This window comes from Pan paniscus, chromosome 16 (genome assembly GCF_029289425.2).
Source record: "Pan paniscus chromosome 16, NHGRI_mPanPan1-v2.0_pri, whole genome shotgun sequence".
Classification (NCBI taxonomy): domain Eukaryota; kingdom Metazoa; phylum Chordata; class Mammalia; order Primates; family Hominidae; genus Pan; species Pan paniscus.
The window spans coordinates 13,359,658-13,382,480 of record NC_073265.2 but is presented as its reverse complement, the minus strand read 5'-3'; the positions used below and the strand labels follow the sequence as shown (position 1 = coordinate 13,382,480).

The 22,823-nt window shown below is 33.0% G+C and overlaps 1 pseudogene; it reads right to left on the bottom strand.

The window, feature by feature from the left end:
• Positions 1-22,823, bottom strand: part of LOC129394044 (tropomyosin alpha-4 chain-like) — a 92,266-nt pseudogene that overhangs the window by 2,032 nt on the left and 67,411 nt on the right.

The window sequence follows — 22,823 nt, the reverse complement described above, 5'->3', positions numbered from 1 at the left end:
GTCACATGAACAGGCACTGGACATCATTATTCATTAGGAATATGCAAATATATATGACAATGACAGCCATTGCACATTCACTGGAAATTAAAGAAATTTTAAAACACTGACAATACCAAAAATTATAGACATGTAGCAACTGGAAGTCTTTTTGTTTCTTAAGAGTGTAAAATGGGGCGAACACTCCAGAGAACAGTTAATTATTTTCTTATAAAGTTTAAAATATATTTTTCTTTGACCCAGTACGTTTTTTCTCTGTTATGTGTACAAAAGAAATAATAACTGATGCCACGATAAAGATTTATTCAAAACTTATTAGAACAGTTTTATTCTTAAAACTAAACCTTGAAACAACCCAAACAACCTTCAATAAAGGAATGGATACACGAATTGTATATATTCATACAGTGGACACTACAGTACTCAGAATTAACAACAACAACAACAAATCAGATATTGACACGTGTAACAAAATGTCTGGGCCTCTATAAAATATTATATTGAATAAAATAAAAAAGTTGAATATCTATTCTTATTATGTTGAACAAATTTTTAAAAAAAATTACATGGCATAAAGTTCCATTTATATGACATTCCAGAAGAGGCAAAACTAATCCATGGTTATGAAAATAAGAATGGATTAAAGATTTGATGTGTGAATGAGATTTAAGTGGAAAGGCATGAAGGAATTTTTGAGGTGAGGAAAATGCCTGTAGCTTGAATCGGTATTGATTATATGGGTCTTTGTATTTGTCCAAAGTTATTGAATTGTAAACTTTAGATCTGTGCATTTCACAGTTTAAAAAATTTACCTCACCAGTAAAACTCTTGTCTACCTAAAGTCTGCAGAAAGCATAACTCAAGAATTTAACATAAGGTCCCCTAATCACATGAAGGTAAGAAACAGCCATCTTTTAAACATTTAAAAAGTCAGGGGAATAAAAAACCCAGGAGTTTTTTTTTTTTTTGAATAACTGTTAAACTTATGCCCGTGAAAGAAAATAAAATTAATTTTCACAAAAGTTGATATACATGACTGAGGATTAAATCTATATTAATATTGTTGAGATTAAAATACAACGCAATTTTAATAAACATTTAAAACATGGACATGGTGTCCCTAACAATTTGTTGATAGGGGAGAGGATAATATAAAAATTAATTTTATGAATCCCACATAAGTACTTGTTAAAAACATATGCCTCTGTTCTTTTTATTTAGGAATCACTCACAGAAAGCACACATTCTTTGCTTCTGCACTAACTCTGGAATTCAATATTGAATTTTAATAATATCAAATTGACATCTATAATTTAAGACCACTTTAGATGAAAATTTTTGATATCTATTAAATTTTACAATGTGAATAACTTATAAGCACAATTTTCCTTAACTCATCATCTGTCTTACGAAATACTAACATATGTGCAATAAAATGCAATAGGATGTCAATTACAGCTTTTTAAAAATAGTCAAAAGCCCATTAAATAGATTAAATGTCCACCAATAGAGAAATGGCTAAGTAAATATGACATATCTAAGAGTTAAAGAAATTATAAAGATTAACATGTGTTGAATCACTAAGATTTCCAATACATATTAAATTGAAAAATAAAAACACATTATTGTGGTTAAAAATACACAAAGTATTAGATTATCAAATCAGACTCACATGCATCGGAGATCTTATGCAAACTTAACTAATAATTTTATGGATAAAAATTATTGTGAGGTACAGGTGGAGAAAGGTAAGGTCAGATAGCACTGTGAGAATCCCTGGGTCCTTTCCTCCCACATCAGATATGCTTTGAACAAGGATAATAGATGATGATTCTGAGTAAGATGTGCGGTCATCTCACTTACACAGAGGAGATATTTAGATCACAAAATATCTCATTTTGTCTTTAGATGGTCCAGGAAACTATGCCCCATGAGTCAAAGAGATTTAGGTTTTATTATAAACAACCCTAGAAAAGAAATCACAGCACATACATTCTTCTAAAAGCATTCTGTAGGTAAGATATTCCTTCCTGGAAACTTCTTAGTTTGTTTGCCAAGAGGTTAGCCAGTTATATGGTTACCAAAAAACCTGCTTTCTTTGTCTCCAGCATGTTTCTTATTAAAGAGAATGAATGAATTGCAGAACTATTGTTTGCACATTTACTTTTAAATGGTTTATCAGTAAAATATGTGAGAATACATTTTTAAAATGAACTTATGTGATTGCTTTGGAAAACATCTGGAAATACGCAAACTACACTGATAATAATGGCCTTCTGGGGATGAACCAACACACAATAGATTTACTGGTAATCGTTTGATTTTTTCAAAAGTACTACATCCCTGTATAATTTGCATGATTAAAATGTATTTAATATAATTTCCACCCGTGATAATTTTCTTGTGTATAAATAGGACATTGCTCTTGGTATTAGCAGCTATATACTGTAATATTTCTAGTTGAACCACAGGGTTTAGCAGACTTCAGGCCATACACTGAACCTGTCCTATTGCCTGTTTTTGTACAACCTGCAGCTAAGAATGTTTTTATATTTTTTGAATAATACAAAAATATCAACAGAAGAATAATAGTCCGTAACACAAAATTAACAAAATTTAACATTTGTGTCTATGAATAAAGTTGATAATATTGTAGCCACAGCCATTTGTTTGCATATTGTCTACTTTCTTGTTACAACAGGGTTTAGCAGTTGTGACAGAGACTTCTACAATGTTTCCAAAGTCTAAAATATTTACTGTCTTACCCTTTATAGAAATAAATACTTTGCTGACACTGTGACTCATAATAATGTTTGCAACTACTTTTTGAATAAGCTCAGAAGTTTACAGACACACACTCCTAAAATATTTGTTATATTGCTCTTTATAGAAATAATTTGCTTATCCCTGTGAATTATAGTGATGTATACAACTGATTTTTGAATAAGTTAAAAAATTTAGCTGGGGCGGTGCCTCACACCTGTAATCCCAGCACTTTGGGAGGCTGAGGTGGGCAGATCACCTGAGGTCGGGAGTTCAAGACCAGCCTGACCAATGTAGAGAAACCCAGTCTCTACTAAAAATACAAAATTAGCTGGGTGTGGTGGCGCATACCTGTAATCTCAGCTACTCGGAAGGCTGAGGCAGGAGAATCGCTTGAACCTGGGAGGCGGAGGTTACAGTGAGCCAAGATTGCACCATTGCACTCCAGCCTGGGCAACAAGAGCGAAACTCAGTCTCAAAAAAAAAAAAAAAAAACTTTACACACACACACACAAACATGGATTATGGATTGAGTTGCATGTATTTGAATATTAGTTTTGTTATTCTTGCAACTTATTAGGGGGTTTGACACTTTTTCTAAATTACAATTGGGTGAAATTTTTGCAATTGATAAATTGCTAGATAACATAATCTAGCTCATATTATATGATAACTTTAGATGTTAAATCAGTAATAAACCTTATGAAGATCTATGTTTCTAGGAAATAATTACTTCAACAAGAAGGGAAAGTAAAGACAGAAGGTAAAACAAAATATAAGACGAAATAAAATAAAGATGGGAATTGAATGCCATAGAAGTGTGGAAGTTGGAGGGAAAGTTTCTAAAATTATTTGGATAAAAAGGAAGCCATATATTTTACTGAATCTTCTAGATGGGTTTTAATTCTGTATCCTTTCATACTCATGTACTATGCCATTTTTTTTAACTTTTCATTCCACTTGTACTTCCTAACTTATGATGAATTTACCTATATAGAGTCCTTTTATCATTTAGATTAAAATTGTATTTATTTGAAGGTAAGAACGGTCATATACTTCTTAGTTGTTTTCAGAATTGAAAACATGGTTGAGGCCAGGCACGGTGTCTCTCATCTGTAATCCTAGCACTTTGAGAGGCCAAGGCAGGGGGACTACGAGATCAGGAGTTCAATACCAGCCTGACCAACATGGAGAAACGCGGTCTTTACTAAAAATACAAAATTAGCTGGGCATGGTAGTGCACACCTGTAATCCCAGCTATTTGGGAGGCTGAGTAAGGAGAATCGCTTGAACCCTGGAGGCAGAGGTTGCAGTGAGCCGAGATCACGCCATTGCACTCCAGCCTGGGCAACAAGAGCAAAACTCATCTCAAAAGAAAAAAAAAAAAAGAAAACATGGTTGAAAGTCAATATCCATGTGATAAATTGAGTTAGAAAGCCAATGAGAGCTTAGCTAATATAAAGGTGATGGAATTCACTATCAAAACTTTTCAGAGACTTAGAAAAAATATGGAAAACTAGTGAAAATGTAACAGAATGAGGCTTGAAATCAAGATAATTAAACTGCAAACTTTAAGAAGGCAGGAAAGATATCCTTTACTTAGTTTGTCTTGTCCAACTAATGGTTAGTTGAATGCCATGCACATAATGCATCCCTCTGAGTACTTATTGAATAAATGTAGAATGTCATTCTGGAATAAATTGAGGCAAGAAACTAGAGGGATAGCAGTGTGAAAAGTGAGATTAATTTATTTGGTATAGAGTCAGTAAATTTAAGTGGGCCATTTGAAACAACAAGCTTAAAAGAAAACCAAGTAAGCATTTTCAATGCATAGAAATGCAACCATTTTTCTCCTTCTGTACTTTATCCATTCAAACATTGCTTGAAAAAAATATAACTTTCAGTCTTGCTTTTTTATCTCCACCAAACTCAGATCATTTTGGTCGTTGATGACCTTTCTAAGCTAATTCCTATTTTAGAATGCTATGGACGAATGAATCTCAAAACTTCTTTTGACCAATTTATGTTATTCCATTTCCTAAGGAATAGAAACTTTTTACCTCCAACCCAGGGGAGCTATGAAACGAACTCCCCATTTATTTCCAATCTAAACACATTTGATAAAACAGGCAGAGGAATTTTTTATCAGATCCGTATTTTAAATTTTCATGACTGTTGTTCAAGAGTTTCCATTCTTCTTCATAAATATGTAGAGGCTTAAAATTCTTTTCTGAAAAATAAACTGCTACTTTAAATGATTTTAACTCATTTTTATAATACCTTTTTTTTATCCTCTGATGATCTCTTGCAGTTTTTCTTTCTCTAGAAATGTTCTAAGAATAAATTAGCTGATATACTAAGAAAGGTTCACAAAATGAGTCCTTCACCTATACAGCACCTCTTCTAAATAACAGAGAGATTACAAATCCAATGTATTTAAACTCTGAGTTGTCTGTATGTGTAGTGTTAAAAAATGTAGCTGTCAGTTTTAACAGCTTTTCCCCTGAGATTTCAGTGGCTAGCTAATGATCTCTTTTAAGGATTAGGACAATTTCTAGATAGTGAAATGGCAGGAAAACATATCAAATACATATTTTTCCATTATAGTATTCTGAGGACTGTAAAGTCCTACTCAATGTATATCACTTTTAATTTTTAGGATACATAGAAATATTTGCTAGTAGAAATAAATGGCAAGTGTTTACTTGAAGATGGTTTAGAAAGATGCTTTTCTCTTTTAATTTGAATTGCTACTGTAAATGTCATCACATGTATTTCAGTATTGTCTATGCCAACTTTGTACCTGAAAAACAGTATTATGAATTGGGCATTATATTCCATCTTCATAAATTAAAAAAGAAACATAATAACTAGCAAAGTGGAATGAGGAAGGTGTGGGGAGACACAGAATTTTTCAAAAGTAGTAACAAACTCAAGCATGTATTAGCTTAATATATCATAACTTAAATGATTTAAATTAGGTATATGTTTATACCAATAAGTTTTAAATTCTTAATTCTAACCTCATCAAGTACCAACAAAGAATGCCCTTCCATATTATTACACTTTGGGAATTAAGATAAAGTATATGTAATTAAATCATCAAAATCCTTTTGTTGTTTAGCAGGTAGTTTGATATAATAAGAGAAATTGTGTTCTCATTATATATTTGTAACAATGAATGAATGTAAAACCTTAATCAGGCTATCTGACTTCTTAGTGACATTACCCTTTTTGCAACCAACACATCAAATTAGTAATATTTATCCTACAAAAAAATGTGAAGATAAATGAGATAACATATATAATAGTCACAAATACTTATTGAATAAAGCTGTTTTTATTTATATATTTCTATGTACTTACTAGATATGTTCTTATTAAATATTTTATTATGGTATATGTCAAGTCTTTTACTTCTTTTTTTATACTTAGTATATTATAGAACTCATCATCCAATAAAATTGTAATACAATTTTCTTGATTTACTAATCCTAGGTGAAATATACATATATATATATATATATATGTTGTCTTCTGTTTGAATTATGCTTAGTGGATGGCATTTTCAATAATCTCTCTGATTCTTCCTTTTCCTGTTTAAACTACTCTCATTCTCATTGTGGCCTAGATTTCTTTCTCCCTAATATTGCCTTCAGAAGGCTAAGTTTCTAATATAATAACAATTTGAGTCTTTACCACTTCTCTCTAGAATCGTGATTTAGACTAGGTTATTAGAGTAAACAATATGATTCCAATTTTTTTCTTTTTTTTAATGGGCTAGCATCCAAAAAGCTTAAGAATTCTTGGGGGAAATGACATAATTAAGCTAGATTATTTTAATTTAAATTCAGAATTAAAAATCATTTTCAATAGCTTCTTTGTCTTAATTTAACAAGCTTTTGTTGAACATTGATTATATTTTGAATTCTATTTTTTCTTTTATTTTTAGTTGGCACATAATTATACGTATTTATGGGATACAGAGTGATATTTTGATACATGTATACAATATGAAATAATCTAATCAGTGTAATTAGCATATCTATCACCTTGTACATTTGTCATTTCCTTGTGATGTGAATATTCAGAATTCTGTCTGGTACGTTTTTAAAAAAATTCACTAAATTATTGTTAACTTAATTCACCCTACAGTGTTACAGAACACTAGAGCTATTCCTCCCTTCTAGCTACAACTTTGTTACAAAGTTAACTTTGCTTACCAACCTCTTTCCATCCTCTTCTTATTCCCATCCTTTCCAGCCTCTGATAACTACCATTCTACTCGTTACTTTTATAAGTTCATTTTTAGCTCCCACATATAAGTGAGAACATGTGGTTTTTCTCTCTCTGTGCCTGTCTTATTTCACTTAACGTAATGTCCTCCAGGCTCATCCACGTTGTAACTAATAACATGATTTCAATTCATTACAAAACTTAAAAGGATATTCAACAGCGCCAAACATTCTATTTTAGTTTCCCAATGCATTCACTCCCGCAGCATTCATAACAATAACCTTCTGCAAAGTTACCACATGTCTTATGCTAAATTGACAAGATCTCCCAATATTAAGTAAATTCTGTCCTTAGCTCTCCCTCTCATTTTAGTATTATCATTCTCATTAATGAACAATTCCCTTTTTGTTAAAAGTTTACATTGACCTACCGTTGTCCTTCAGTTATCAACTTACTTTGTATTCTTTCTTTGAAAGAAATCAATCAAACAATAGACAGTCTCCTTCAATATTTCCTGTACTGTCTTCAACCCACTTAGCTGAGTACTTTCATTTTTCTCTACTTACTCACTTTTTCCCGAGTGTTCTCAAGCATTTTCATGGGTTTAAAGGCCAGTTACATGATAGCATCTCAGAATATTTCCAATTTTGGTATCTTCTCTGAGTTAGAGCTTTGCATAGTCATCTACTTACTTAATATCAAATGTGGATTGTTTTATAGACAACTGAAATTCATAATGTTTTAAGTAGAGTTTTGTTATTTTCTCTGCTTCCCAGTTTGTGTGTGTATGTTTGTTTGTTTACTTCAGCTGGTGTTCCCATTGATTTTATCTTATCTAATACACCAAAACCCTATCAGTACCTCTTTTCTTCAAACTTGCACATATCTTAAATATGTATTTCATTATTTTGAACAAGGTCTCCACCTTCTTGTCCTTTCACTTTAATAGTTTTCTAACTCATTTCCTTGTGTTTATTCTTGTCCCAGTAAAAATTATTCTTGGTTTAAGAGGCAGAGATATATATGTATTATAAACACAGGGAAACAAATTAGATATAAACCAATTATTATAAACCAATGTAATAATAATAATATATATTACATTTTTTTCTTTTTTTATTTCTTCTTTTTCTTTTTTCTTTTTTGTAAGGTAAGCAAGATTCTTTCCCTCCTCTGCCTTAAATCCTTTAGTTACTTGTGGAGTACAATTACAAATCTCCAGGATGCTAAAGCTCTGCTCTGCTGTCTACAACCAAAGGCACCATTCAAGACCCTCACTCCTAATGAGACAGGGCTCTTTCCACTCTTGAAACACAGTTTTTCCCCATGTCAGGGTTTTGCACAAGGTAACATCTTGTCTTTGAAGCTTCATAGTTTGGCTTGTTAATCAAATGGTTCCTTTTCCATATTTAAGTCATCACTTTACATTTCATTTTCTTGGAGAGGTCTTCGCATGACTCCAAGCTATCACCAGTTATGTGCTATCGTAGAACATGGTTTATCCAGAAATAGTGATAACTTTCATCACTATTGATCATTCTTCGGTTTTCTTTACATTTATTTTATATCTTAAACACTGTAATATAAAAGACCTCAGGGATGGACCATGAATTTCATATGTAGCACAGTACTTCAGAAGATCCATACTATCCTTTTTCTTTTTTATTCATTTTATTTTAAAATTTTCATTTTGAACTACTTTAAAGCTTACAAAAATATATTTTAAAAAATCAAGAGTTCCTATATATTCTTCACCCAGCTTCTTGACTGCTAACACCAATCTAAGAGTACAGTTACTCACATTAGGAAATTAATATGGAATTAGTTACTTACCTACATATTTTGTTCATGGTTCCACTAATGTTTTTTAACTAGGATCAAAATCAGGGTCACATATTGCATTTATCTGCTACATTTCTTTAGTTTTCTTTATTTGGGTGCGGTGGCTCATGCCTGTAAGCCCAGCACTTTGGGAGGCCAAGGTGGGCGGATCACGAGGACAGGAGATAGAGACCATCCTGGCTAAAATGGTGAAACTCCGTCTCTACTAAAAATACAAAAAATTAGCTGGCGTGGTGGCGGGCACCTGTAGTCCTAGCTACTTGGGAGGCTGAGGCAGGAAAATGGCGTGAACCCAGGAGGCAGAGCTTGCAGTGAGCAGAGATCATGCCTCTGCACTCCAGCCTTGGCAACAGTGCAAGACTCCATCTCAAAAAAAAAAAATGTTAAAAAAGAAAATTCAGCTTTTCTTTTTGTCTTTCATGCCCTTGATACTTGTTTTTTGTAGATTATTCTGAAGTTTGATTTTTTTCTAATATTTCTTCACGGTTAAATTCACATAATATATTTTGGCAAGAATGCCACAATGCCGAGGTTGTCCTTCTCAGTGCATCATATCAGGAGGCACATGATATCATCGTGTCCTAATACTGTTGACGTTAACTCTGATCACTTGAATAAGATATTGTCTGCCACATTTCTCCACTTCAAAGTTACCATTTTTAAAGTCAGTATTTTGTTGAGAGATACTTGGAGATTATGTAAATATCTTGTTTCTCATAATTGTATCCACTAATTTTAGCAGACTTGTCTGCAACAATTATATGGTATTTGCCAAGAAATGAGAATCTATTTCCACTATTCTTTCTATATTTATTGATTAGAATTCTACTGTATGGAAAAGCTTTCCTTTGTCCCACTTTTCTTATTTATCCAATTATTTATTTATATTAGTGTGGATTCATGTGTATTTGGTTTAATTAATCTGAATAATCTATTGCCATCATTATTTATTCCCTTGCTCAATTTATCTCAGTTTGTGTCACTGAGAGCCACTTCTAGTTAGCTCCTATGTTCTTTGGCATGTCTCCATCATTAGTTGAGACTTCCTTATTTTCTTAACAACAACAGATGTCTCAGACCCATTTTGTTCTTTCTGCCACATGCACCTAGAATCAGGCATTGATCCAAGCAGCTCTGTATCCTTTTAAAGAAGAAAAAAGTGAATCCAAGATTTGAATGCTAGATGTGCTGATTGCTATTAAAATGTTATTGCTTCTAGTCTTAGTGGTTAAAATTAAGAAATATACACACATTCGGCCGGGCGCTGTGGCTCACACCTGTAATCCCAGCACTTTGGGAGGCCGAGATGGGCGGATTATGAGGTCAGAAGATTGAGACCATCCTGGCTAACACGGTGAAACCCCGTCTCTACTAAAAATACAAAAAAATTAGCTGGGCATTGTGGCAGGTGCCTGTAGTCCCAGCTACTTGGGAGACTGAGGCAGGAGAATGGCATGAATCCAGGAGGCAGAGCTTGCAGTGAGCCGAGATCGGGCCACTGCACTCCAAGCTGGGCGACAGAGAAAGACTCCATCTCAAAAAAAAAAAAAAAAAAAAATATATATATATATATATATATACACATTCACACACAAACATGTGCATCTAGGTCTATTTATATATCTACACATTCTTTTCAATTTCTATCTAACGTAGAAAAAAGGTAAACTTAAGTATATATTGATAGTTTTGATTCTGATTGAACACCATAAGTGTTATTCTAGTCTCCACTCCCCTTCATTTCTAAATTCTTTTTCTAAAACGGAATCACTTAGTTTTGTTTTAGTTAATATACTTAATATAATCATTTGCTTTTTATTTTTATTTTTTTAAATTTCAACTTTTAGATTTGAGGATATATGTGAGGGTTTGTTACAGAGTATACTGCATGATGCTGAGGTTTGGGGTATGACTGAACCCATCATCCAGGTAGTGAGCATAGAACCCAAGAGGTATTTTCTATGGCACTTTACACATTCTAGAAAACTGGTTGTTAATTAGCACAAGCATCTATAATCGTGCCTGATATATTTAATACTCAAAATATATGTTAAACTAAAAACAAATGTATAAATTAATGGTTGACTATCATAATAATTACTCAAAATGTAACATAATTCCAAAGGAGAAAACTTTTTTCTAAAAAGGCTCTCTCAATTGCTCTTTCTGATTTATTATTTTCCCCAAATCTGTAGTTGCTTCATTATTGTTTGGAATTTTGCATTAGTTGTCAATAAACAAAAAATATGGATCATATCACAGCTCTTTCATTGCTTTCATTTCTTGAGATATATGAATGTATGTGATATCTTTGATGTCCTGTATTTTATCTTTATTGCTTTTTGTTACTTAAGAACATCTAGAAAAGAAGATAAATATTAATCATGTCAGAAATTATCAAAGGTTGATTACAATAAAAATTTCTCTAATGTGATAACCACTCAAAAACTTCCTTCTTCATCAAAACACGGTATTTTTAAAAAAATAGAGTGCTTCATTTTTATTTCACAGAAAATAAATGATAGCCAGAATATTATGAACTAGAGTCACATAGGATATTCTAATAATACTTTTTGTGAAAGAAGTATTGAGGAGGTCTTAGGACCAAAGAATATTTGTTTAATAGTGTCAGAATTCATTTTAACACCATAAAAAGGATATGTATTTGTTCAATTTTCACTCACTGCACAAAGAATTAGATAAAAGAAGATTTTCAGTAATAGCATTCATTTTGAGTCTTACCAATCCTTTCAGTTTTGGTATAACAAAAAGGCTATTAGCTTTTACTCTGTTGTGTTGAATTTTGATGATTTCTGACAGTCTTCACTGAGATGCTCAAAGAGATGAGACTTGCCAGTCGAATAACTTAGATCTCATTAAATTTACCAGCAACACAAAAGCTATTTCTGCCTCTTAACTTTTTGATGTGTTGCCTTTTTCTAATCCTCTTCTCAAGACCTATTTAAAAGACAATAAAAATTTTGTTTTTGTGTGTTGAAAGATTTCTCCATTATCAAGAGAGTAGTCAGTTCTTAACTTTAGAATGATTGCATATATAGGTATGAAAAATAAGGAAACAATTATTAAGAAAACTAATCAAATTTTTTACTAACATTTAGTAATTTTAACAAAATTATTGTGCATTGTATTTTGCAGCACTTATGCAGAGGATATACTAACCTGTTTAAATTTTTAGACAGAAAAAGTAGAAAATAGAACATCATCATTTTCAGGAGCAAGGAAGTAACCTGTGAAAAAGTGAATGCCTTTCTTCAAATAATATGCCAATGAAAGGCTGAGATATTAATGTCCAAATATTATAAAACGTTCATTTTAATATAATGTTTTACTTTATATTTATATTGTATTGTATAACAAAGAAATATGAGTCTTCTTACACCTGAGAACTTGAACTAGCAATCTACATATTGTTGTTGAAACAATTTTAAATTAAACATACAATGAGAGGGAAAAATGATTCTGTTGCCTCAATTTTAAAAGGAATATTTTGAAGAAATAATTTTCCATATAATAGCTTGTTATGATCTTGCCTTTTAGCCTCCCTGGATAAAGAAATGCATACTTATAATAATTGAAGGAAGACAATTTTCCTTGTTTTCTGCAAATTAGAAATATATTAGGCTATTAAATACATAATTCAAAATATACAGAATAAAGGTATTATAGAACCTAAGAATTATATAAAGAATTATATACATAAAGTAATGAATACATATACAAATAGTATAAAAATACTAAAAATAGTATTTGCTTATTGATTAATTACTATGGGTATTATATAACTCTTAGTTTCTACATTGCCTTTCTATTCTTAGTTATTATAATAGGTATATTATAATTACTAATACGTATACACTACTTATAGTTTATATGAATGTGTTATATGTGCATGTATATTATAATAACTAATACCTATAAACTATTTACAATTATACATATTATAATAACTAATAAATATAAACTACTTATTGTCAAAACTGTTTTTAACTATTAAAAGATAAAGCACACAGATATGTTTTCTTTACTAGGTATTCCCAGAAGCACTCATAAAACTCGGGGTTTTCATATAGCAGTGATTACAGACTTGCTATTTTTATTATTCCCATTTTATAGATTAAGAGCACAAGACTCATATTAGTGTTATTTAGCCATGTCACAGAGCCAGTTCCCAGATATTTTTTCCACTTGTTTTGTCATGAAGAATGAGAAGTAGAATCAGCATCAAGTTTGTGCTAAACAAGTACAATAATAAGAAAGCACAGCAAATGCTGACTAGACTGTAAGAATATTTTTGCTTTTAGGCTACCCAAAAAAGATAAGATATATGAGGTGATCAAAGTGAATAATTATATAAACAAGAGGAATTAGAATATGAATAAGCCAGGAAAAATAGGAATAGGCCAAAAAAACACACACACCCATTTCTTATTTAAACTTAAAAGGAGACAAATTCATTCAATCTATATATATTTATTTTGCTACCTCAATAGAGATAAATATCTTCTCTAAGAAAAATCCCACTTTATTTAATATGTATCACATTTACCTAATAAGTAACATATTACTAAAACAGAGAGCAACCAGTGTTTTACTCTTTTTTTTTTTTTTCAGAGATTTTTTGCTCTTCTTGCCCAAGTTGGAGTGCAATGGCATGATCTCGGCTCACTGCAACCTCCACCTCCCAGGTTCAAGCAATTCTCCTGCCTCAGCCTGCCAAGTAGCTGGGCTTACAGGCATGCACCAACATGCCTGGCTAATTTTTGTGGTTTTTTTTAATAGACACGGGATTTCACCATGTTGGTCAGGCTAGTCTTGAACACCTGACCTCAAGTGATCCACCCACCTCAGCCTCCCAAAGTGCTGGGATTATAGGCATGAGCCTTTGCGCCTGGCCTCATTTATTTTCATATAAAATATAGGGTCAAGTATGTTGAGATATTAGTTACGCTATATTTTGCTCAGTATTGCCTGAGAGTTGGATTATTTTATCATTGTAGAGAATAGCTTCTTGGTTATGAGAATATTAAATAAAATAAACTGGAGAGACTCTCAGCAGCAAACTATGGTATGTAAGTACATAGGTAAATATGTATCTATCTATCTATTTATCTATCTAATCTAGCCTATCTATCTATCTATCACCTATCTATCCATCTATCTATCTATCTATCTCCTTTTCTTTCATTTATGTCTGGATCTGTACCAAACACCAGGCAGAGGAGTTAGGAGAAGTAACTGAAAAACCCATGGGTGACATCACCAACTAAAACAGGTGACAAATAATCAGCATAAAACCCAGGATACAAGAGTAATTGTCCTAATCATTGGCAGCATAGAGCCAGTACCAGCTGGAGTTAATGGCAAAGATAAAATGAAGATAAAAGGAAGTATTGTAAGATCTTAATATCAATAAACTACAACAAGAAATCATCAATAATGCTCACTCCCAAAAGAAAAATACTTACCCTGAAGAAAAACAATTGTAACAAAATCAAAATTAATCAGAGAATCAGATAATCTGAGAAAAGTAAGATAATTTTTAGAAAATAATTTTTAGAAAAAAAATAATTTGAAGGTACATAAAATCAAATAGAAGTGGTACAAACTATAGTAAGAGATATAGAGTATAAAAATAAGAGTAAAAAAACAGAAATTGAGAGGTTAAAAACATCTAAAAATTTTCTAAACATAGAACTTAGGCAAAGAATAGTAATACCCATGTAACGGTTATTTCTAAGAACAAAAATTAAAATAAAAAATAATATTAATTATTTGAGCATGAAGGTAAAAGGATAAGAAGTTTATATTGATAATAGACTTCTTGATAGCAACATTTTATACAGGATGATAATCAAGAAATGGTTTAATGATTATGAAACAGATAACACAGTAGCGAGATGAGATTTTATTCATCCAAACTATGAATCATGTCTAAGGAATGTAGAACATCATGAATATTTATGATTTTAAGAAACATTGTTCCTGTGATGGCTTTTTTAGAAATGTCCTACCTACTGACAAGAAGACAAACATCATGTGAAGCTTCTGGATAAGGACTAAATATGTTTAATTTTATAATTAAGAACAAGTAATGGGGATTAAAGTGACAAAACATGATGCTATTAAGTGTGTTAAACATGAAGAAATAATGCAACTCAACAACAAATGGAAAAAAGGAGAAGAAAAAGAAAGTAGACGAATCTTAATGACTATCTCAGGAGTATCTAACTGCCATTAAAAAAATATGGAATTAAAGTAAATGTTAAGCAAAAAGAGAGAAGAAAGGAAAGAGAGTTTACTAGAATACAGTATTACTACTCATTGAAGAAATCAATAGACAGTATTCAAACACACTAGAGGACTAGTGTATTTTATTATCATATTATTATAAGATAATAATAAGAATAAACATAGAAACATTTATAAATATCAAATGAGTATATCCTGCCCCTCAAATTAAAGTGTAAATACAGGGCAAGATTTTATATAAATTATTTATATAGCAAAAAATTATATAACAGAACTTAACACCAGCATAACAGGTATATCAAAGACACAAATGGGCTTAACTCACCATTAAATGGCATACTTTTAGATTGGCTAATGGAGCAGAATCCAAACTATTCTGTGTGCAAGAAACATATTGAACAAGGCAATTCAGAATGGTTTAATGTAAAAGGAAGAGCAAAGATAGATCTTGTATGATAGCAAGATCCTGAAATAGTTGTCAGAATTTTGCTATGAGACAAGATAGAATTTAAGACAAAATAAATATAACAGGATAAGGAAGGGAAATTTATTCTACAGAAGGATTCATGCTTCATTCTACAATAAAAATAAAATATATATTAATAACATACACAAAATTACAATTTTCATAAAGCAGAAAGAAGTTGAAAGAAGAAATAGACATCAAAACTGGAGATTTTAACATAGCTTATTAATTAGTAAGTCCTTGAAGAATGCAAATAAGCCTCACTTTTAGTAATTAAAAAAAATTAACACAAATACTGACAAAGACTCTCTCCTTCATCAAACTTTAGTCAGATTTTTGAGCTCTCCTCTCAACTAGATCTTCACCTAGGCCTCTTGCCTAGTCTCCATAGCTCACTTTTAACAAGAATCCTTAAGTCCATATAGAGAGAATCTTGATATCTGATCACCCTGAGCTGCCTTCAGCAAGAATCCTGTTAATTTGGTTTAGCAAGAGTTCCCCTACTTTTGATGTTTCCTCTTAGTAATTTTCCATCCACTGACCCCCTCACACTGCTCTTTTGCTATAAATTTCCATGTGTGCTTGTATTTGGAATTGAGCTCATTTCTCTACTAAAGTCTCTTTTCCTGTGTTGCAATAATTTCTTAATAAAATCTTTCTTTACTGCTTTAATTACCCTCTGGCTCTGGTTCTCTTTGACATTACTTTTTGAAGAATCACTTTAGGCGAAAAGAATAAATGCAAGAAGACAAAGGCAGAGACTATTATCCAAATATAGAATGGAGATAATGATATCATACTGAATGGGCAAAAACTGGAAGCATTCCCTTTGAAAACTGGCACAAGACAGGGATGCCCTCTTTCACCACTCATATTCAACATAGTGTTGGAAGTTCTGGCCAGAGTAATTAGGCAGGGGAAGGAAATAAAAGGTATTCAATTAGGAAAAGAGGAAGTCAAATTGTCCCTGTTTGCAGACGACATGATTGTATATCTAGAAAACTCCATTGTCTCAGCCCAAAATCTCCTTAAGCTGATAAGCAACTTCAGCAAAGTCTCAGGATACAAAATCAATGTACAAAAATCACAAGCATTCTTATACACCAATAACACACAGACAGAGAGCCAAATCATGAGTGAACTCCCATTCACAATTCCTTCAAAGAGAATAAAATACCTAGGAATCCAACTTACAAGGGATGTGAAGGACCTCTTCAAGGAGAACTACAAACCACTGCTCAATGAAACAAAAGAGGATACAAACAAATGGAAGAACATTCCATGCTCATGGGTAGGAAGAATCAATATGGTGAAAATGGCCATACTGCCCAAGGTAATTTACAGATTCAATGCCATCCCCATCAAGCTACCAATGACTTTCTTCACAGAATTGGAAAAAACTACTTTAAAGTTCATATGAAACCAAAAAAGAGCCTGCATTGCCAAGTCAATCCTAAGCCAAAAGAACAAAGCTGGAGGCATCACGCTACCTGACTTCAAACTATACTACAAGGCTACAGTAACCAAAACAGCATGGTACTGGTACCAAAACAGACATATAGATCAATGGAACAGAACAGAGCCTTCCGAAATAAAGCCGCATATGTACAACTATCTGATCTTTGACAAACCTGAGAAAAACAAGCAATGGGGAAAGGATTCCCTATTTAATAAATGGTGCTGGGAAAACTGGCTAGCCATATGTAGAAAGCTGAAACTGGATCCCTTCCTTACACCTTATACAAAAATCAATTCAAGATGGATTAAGGACTTAAACGTTAGACCTAAAACCATAAAAACCCTAGAAGAAAACCTAGGCATTACCATTCAGGACATAGGCATGGGCAAGGACTTCATGTCTAAAACACCAAAAGCAATGGCAACAAAAGCCAAAATTGACAAATGGGATCTAATTAAACTAAAGAGCTTCTGCACAGCAAAAGAAACTACCATCAGAGTGAACAGGCAACCTACAGAATGGGAGAAAATTTTCGCAACCTACTCATCTGTCAAAGGGCTAATAACCAGAATCTACAGTGAACTCAAACAAATTTACAAGGAAAAAACAAACAACCCCATCAAAAAGTGGGCAAAGGATATGAACAGACACTTCTCAAAAGAAGACATTTATGCAGCCAAAAAACACATGAAAAAATGCTCACCATCACTGGCCATCAGAGAAATGCAAATCAAAACCACAATGAGATACCATCTCACACCAGTTAGAATGGCAATCATTAAAATGTCAGGAAACAACAGGTGCTGGAGAGGATGTGGAGAAATAGGAACACTTTTACACTGCTGGTGGGACTGTAAACTAGTTCAACCACTGTGGAAGTCAGTGTGGTGATTCCTCAGGGATCTAGAACTAGAAATACCATTTGACCCAGCCATCCCATTACTGGGTATATACCCAAAGAACTATAAATCATGCTGCTATGAAGACACATGCACACGTATGTTTATTGCGGCACTATTCACAATAGCAAAGACTTGGAACCAACCCAAATGTCCAACAATGATAGATTGGATTAAGAAAATGTGGCACATATACACCATGGAATACTATGCAGCCATAAAAAATGATGAGTTCATGTCCTTTGTAGGGACGTGGATGAAATTGGGAATCATCATTCTCAGTAAACTATCGCAAGAACAAAAAACCAAACACCGCATATTCTCACTCATAGGTGGGAATTGAGCAATGAGAACACATGGACACAGGAAGGGGAACATCACACTCTGGGGACTGTTGTGGGGTGGGGGGAGGGGGGAGGGATAGCTTTAGGAGATACACCTAATGCTAATTGATGAGTTAATGGGTGCAGCACACCAACATTGCACATGTATACATATGTAACTAACCTGCACATTGTGCACATGTACCCTAAGACTTAAAGTATAATAATAATAATAAAAAATAAGGAATGGAGATAATGATGATGGTAATGTCTTGGATACTGATTGCAATGGACTGCATGTCTGTTGCCACCCTGTCTCTGAAACTTATAGGTGGAAATCCTAACCCTTAATATGATGGTATTAGGAGGTGGGACTTTCAGGAGGTGGCTACATCATGAGGTTGGAGCCCTTCTAAATGGAACTAGTTCCCCTATATAATAGACCCAAGAGAGTTCTCTCACTCTCTGGCATGTGAGGATACAAGAAGAAAATGGTAGTCTGCAACTTAGAAGAGAGATATCACTGAAACCTGGTCACTCTGGTACCATGGTCTCAGACTTCTAGCCTTTAGAACTGTGAAAAAATTGATTTTTGTTATTTCTAAGCCACCTAGTCTATAGGTCTTTGTGATAGCAGTCAGAATTGACTAAAACAGTAATAGTAGCAATGGCGATGGAAAGAGTGAATGCATTTGATATATACTTTGAAGAAAGATATAACAGGACTATCAGTCATCTGGATGTTTGGCATGAGAGAAATGCAAGATGGTAATTAAACAACTTTGTGTCTAAGTCTGAAGGTTGGAGAATAGGCAAAGGTAAAAGTAAAGCTATGGGAGTTACCGACACTTATGAGCCCTTTAAAGGAATTATTTATTTTTATTGTTAAATCACCAAGGAAGGGTTGAAACAGACCATAGAAATTAATGCCAAATGAGCTGAAAAAAATGTGTTGCAATTAAGTTGGGAATAAAAAGCTGAGGTGGCTAGAAGAAAAGCAAGGTTGGTATATTTTTAAAGAACTCTATAATGAATAATGTTTTGAAGAGGAAGAAATTTTCGACAATTTGAAATGCTGCTGAGACTTTGGGAAATGTGAATGGTGCCCACGTAGAAGTTATTGACAGTCATTGAAACAACACTCCCTTTAGCATTATGTATAAGAAACTAGATTAGAATGAAACAAATGGATTCTTAATTCCAGAATTGTGGAGAAATAGAAAATCTAAAAACTTATTGGAACACAAGAAATGCAACATGAACTATAATAACCATCCATTTCAATAAAATTAGAAGATTTCAGGTTCAGGCCATGATAAAGTAGCACAAACTCACACCCTGAAGTTGGCTATAAAAGCTGGGCAAAATATGTTAGACAACTGTTGGAAGACACCGGAGAACAATCAATGTATACAGAGCTTGAGTGGGATTATTATTAAAAAGAAGTAATTATAGACTATAAATTACATTCACTCAGATGTTTTTCCTCTAATAACATTTCCCAAATACTGATGTGAAGAAAGAAAGCATACACAGAAAGTGAAATTTTACTGTGTTGAGGTGACAGAGATTAGAGTTCAGAGTATCTAGTGTGTATGGGGCTCATGAGACAAATTTCCAAGAAGGAGGTAACCACAGAGAGAGAGCCTGAATATCTGCATACAAATGCCCCTTAAGTGTGGCCAGTATCAAAGATATGTATGCACAAGGTGAGACGTCAAGAAGCCTAGCAGAAATCAATAAATGGGAGGTTGGAGTGCTGAGTTTAGATTTCAGCTAGTGGTTTAGAGAAGAAAGAGGTTGTGGTTCAAACACTGGTAATTACAGAGGATGAGATGGGAGTGAGAAACTATATGGCTAAATGTGGTCATTCTTCAGGTTTTAGCTTTTATGCAGGGTGCTATATGCTGGTTGCTTCCAACACTGAAAAAGTTATTATTTAATTACCTACATATAAAAGGTGACCATGAATAGGCATAAGATGAAAGTATGTCATTAATCAAAATGATGATTAATTCAATTCTCTATAATTGAGATTCAATTAAAAAGAATATTATTCATCACATTCACAGAGTAAATGAGAAAAATCACATAATTTCAGTAGATGCAGAAACGTTAAGATCTGTATCCTAACAGATATTGATACAAAGAAGTATTTGATAAAATTCATCATTAATTTACTGTATATATATATGCTCTTATTAAACTAGGATTTAAAAGGCACTTCATTAAGTTTATTAAGTGTATCTTTTGAAATCCTATAAACAATATCTTATGACATAATAATGTGGGAATGTTAGAAGACTTGCTTTTAAACCTGGGAACAAGAAGAGATTCTCTGTTATTTTCCTATGCTGCTGTAACAAATTGCCACAAAATGGGTAGCTTAAAGCAACACAGACTTTTTCTCTTATAGTTCTGAAGGCCAGAAATTCATAATCAGTATCAGTGGTCTAAAACCAAGGTGTGATCAGCACCCTATTTTTTCCAGAGAACTCAGGGGAGAGTAATTCTAGAAATTATTCCAGAAACGCAGCTTCTAGAACTACATTTCTTGTCTCAAAGGCCCCTTCTTCTATCTTCAAAGATAGCAGCGTATAATTTTCAAATATTTCTCCACTTCCATGATCACATAACCTAGATTCTATGTCAAATCTCCCTCTCCCTCACTCTTATAAGGACACTTAAGATTGCATTTAGAGCCCACCAAGATAATTCATGATAATCTTCCATCACAAAATTCTTCACTTATTCACATCTGCAAGTCTCTTTGCCATAAAGGTTACATTTACAGGTACTAAGGATTAAGACCTGACATCTCTTGAGACCATTATTCACCCTAACACAGATGTCCTCTCTTGCTGCTTGTTTTACACATTGTACTTTTCTGAATACTTTTGAGAAAGTTTGCTCTAAAGAAGAAAAAAAAGTAGTTCTATATTTGTGAGACATGTAGACTGAGGAGAATGACTATTTTTCTAATGTGATATATAAAAGCACATTTATGTGACAATAGCAAAAATAGAGAAGATAAATGAAAGTTATGCAGAAGGGAGAAGATTTGACAATAGCAAGCATGAAAGTCCTGCAGGAGAAAAGTTTGGATGGGATACTGAATAAAATTGTAATATTACTTTTTCATGCATACGTTCACACCATTTTTTCACAATGCTTCCTAGATTGCTCTGTATTTCTTTCCCATCTATATATATATACGCATATATATATACACATATATATACACATATATATACACACACATATATATACACACATATATACACACATATATACACATATATACACACACATATATATACACACATATATATACACACACACACATACATATACACATATATATACACATATATACACACACATATATATACACATACACACACATATATATATACATTTTGACTGAAAATGATTGACTAGGATGAAAGAAAATGAGAAAGAAAAACAGAACAAGGAATTCTCAATTATATAAATAGAATATTATAATTAGTAAACCATGAATAAAAGAAGGCATATGGGCTGGGCGCGGTGGCTCACGCTTCTAATCCCAGCACTTTGGGAGGCCGAGGTGGGCGGTTATGAAGTCAGGAGATCGACACCATTCTGGCTAACAGGGTGAAACCCCGTCTCTACTAAAAATAGGAAAAATTAGTCAGGCGTGGTGATGGGCACCTGTAGTGCCAGCTAGTCGGGAGGAGGCTGAGGCAGGAGAATGGCATGAACCCGGGAGGCAGAGCTTGCAATGAGCCGAGATCGTGCCACTGCACTCCAGCCTGGGCAACAGAGCGAGATTCCATCTCAGAAAAAAGAAAAAAAAAAGGAATACTTGATAAAAAAGGTATCCATATATCAGATAAGAAGATGTAAAATTTATGTGCTATCTACTTCTGGAATTTCCACCGTAAGGGAATAATAATGACGTAGGGGTTCACTTAAAGGACAGAACTTGTACTTGGTTACTTATGTACACAATCTCTGCCTTACTTGTTTTTGGTGGATCGTATTGTGTCATTTCAATGTGGCCATTATTGTCTTTTATGAACATATACAATAAAGTAATATACCTTTACATAATGTCTACATCTCTACTGTAATTTAAACTTTAATGGCTCAAAAATGCTAAATTACAAAATAGAGAAAGATGTGTGTTAAATGCAGATTAATATAATTTAAATAATATTATATATGATAAGGGTTTGTAAAACTTAACTATTAAGGTGATAGATGAGAAAGATAGAAACCTAGAATACAATACTGGAAAATCTAGAAACATAGTAGAGATGAGTTCGATAATTCGATTCTATATAAGAGGTCATCAGACTACAAAGCACAGAGCTAATCAGGCCACTGATGCATTTTGGTAAACAAAGTTTTATTAGAATAAACTGACATCCTTTTATTTTACATATTGTTTACGGCCACTTATGCACTACGATGGCAAATACTGGTACTTGTGACAGAGATCACATGGCACGTACATTCTAAAATACTTAATAGTTGGCCCTTCACGAAAGGTTTTGAGAGCTACTGCTCTAGGAAATCTC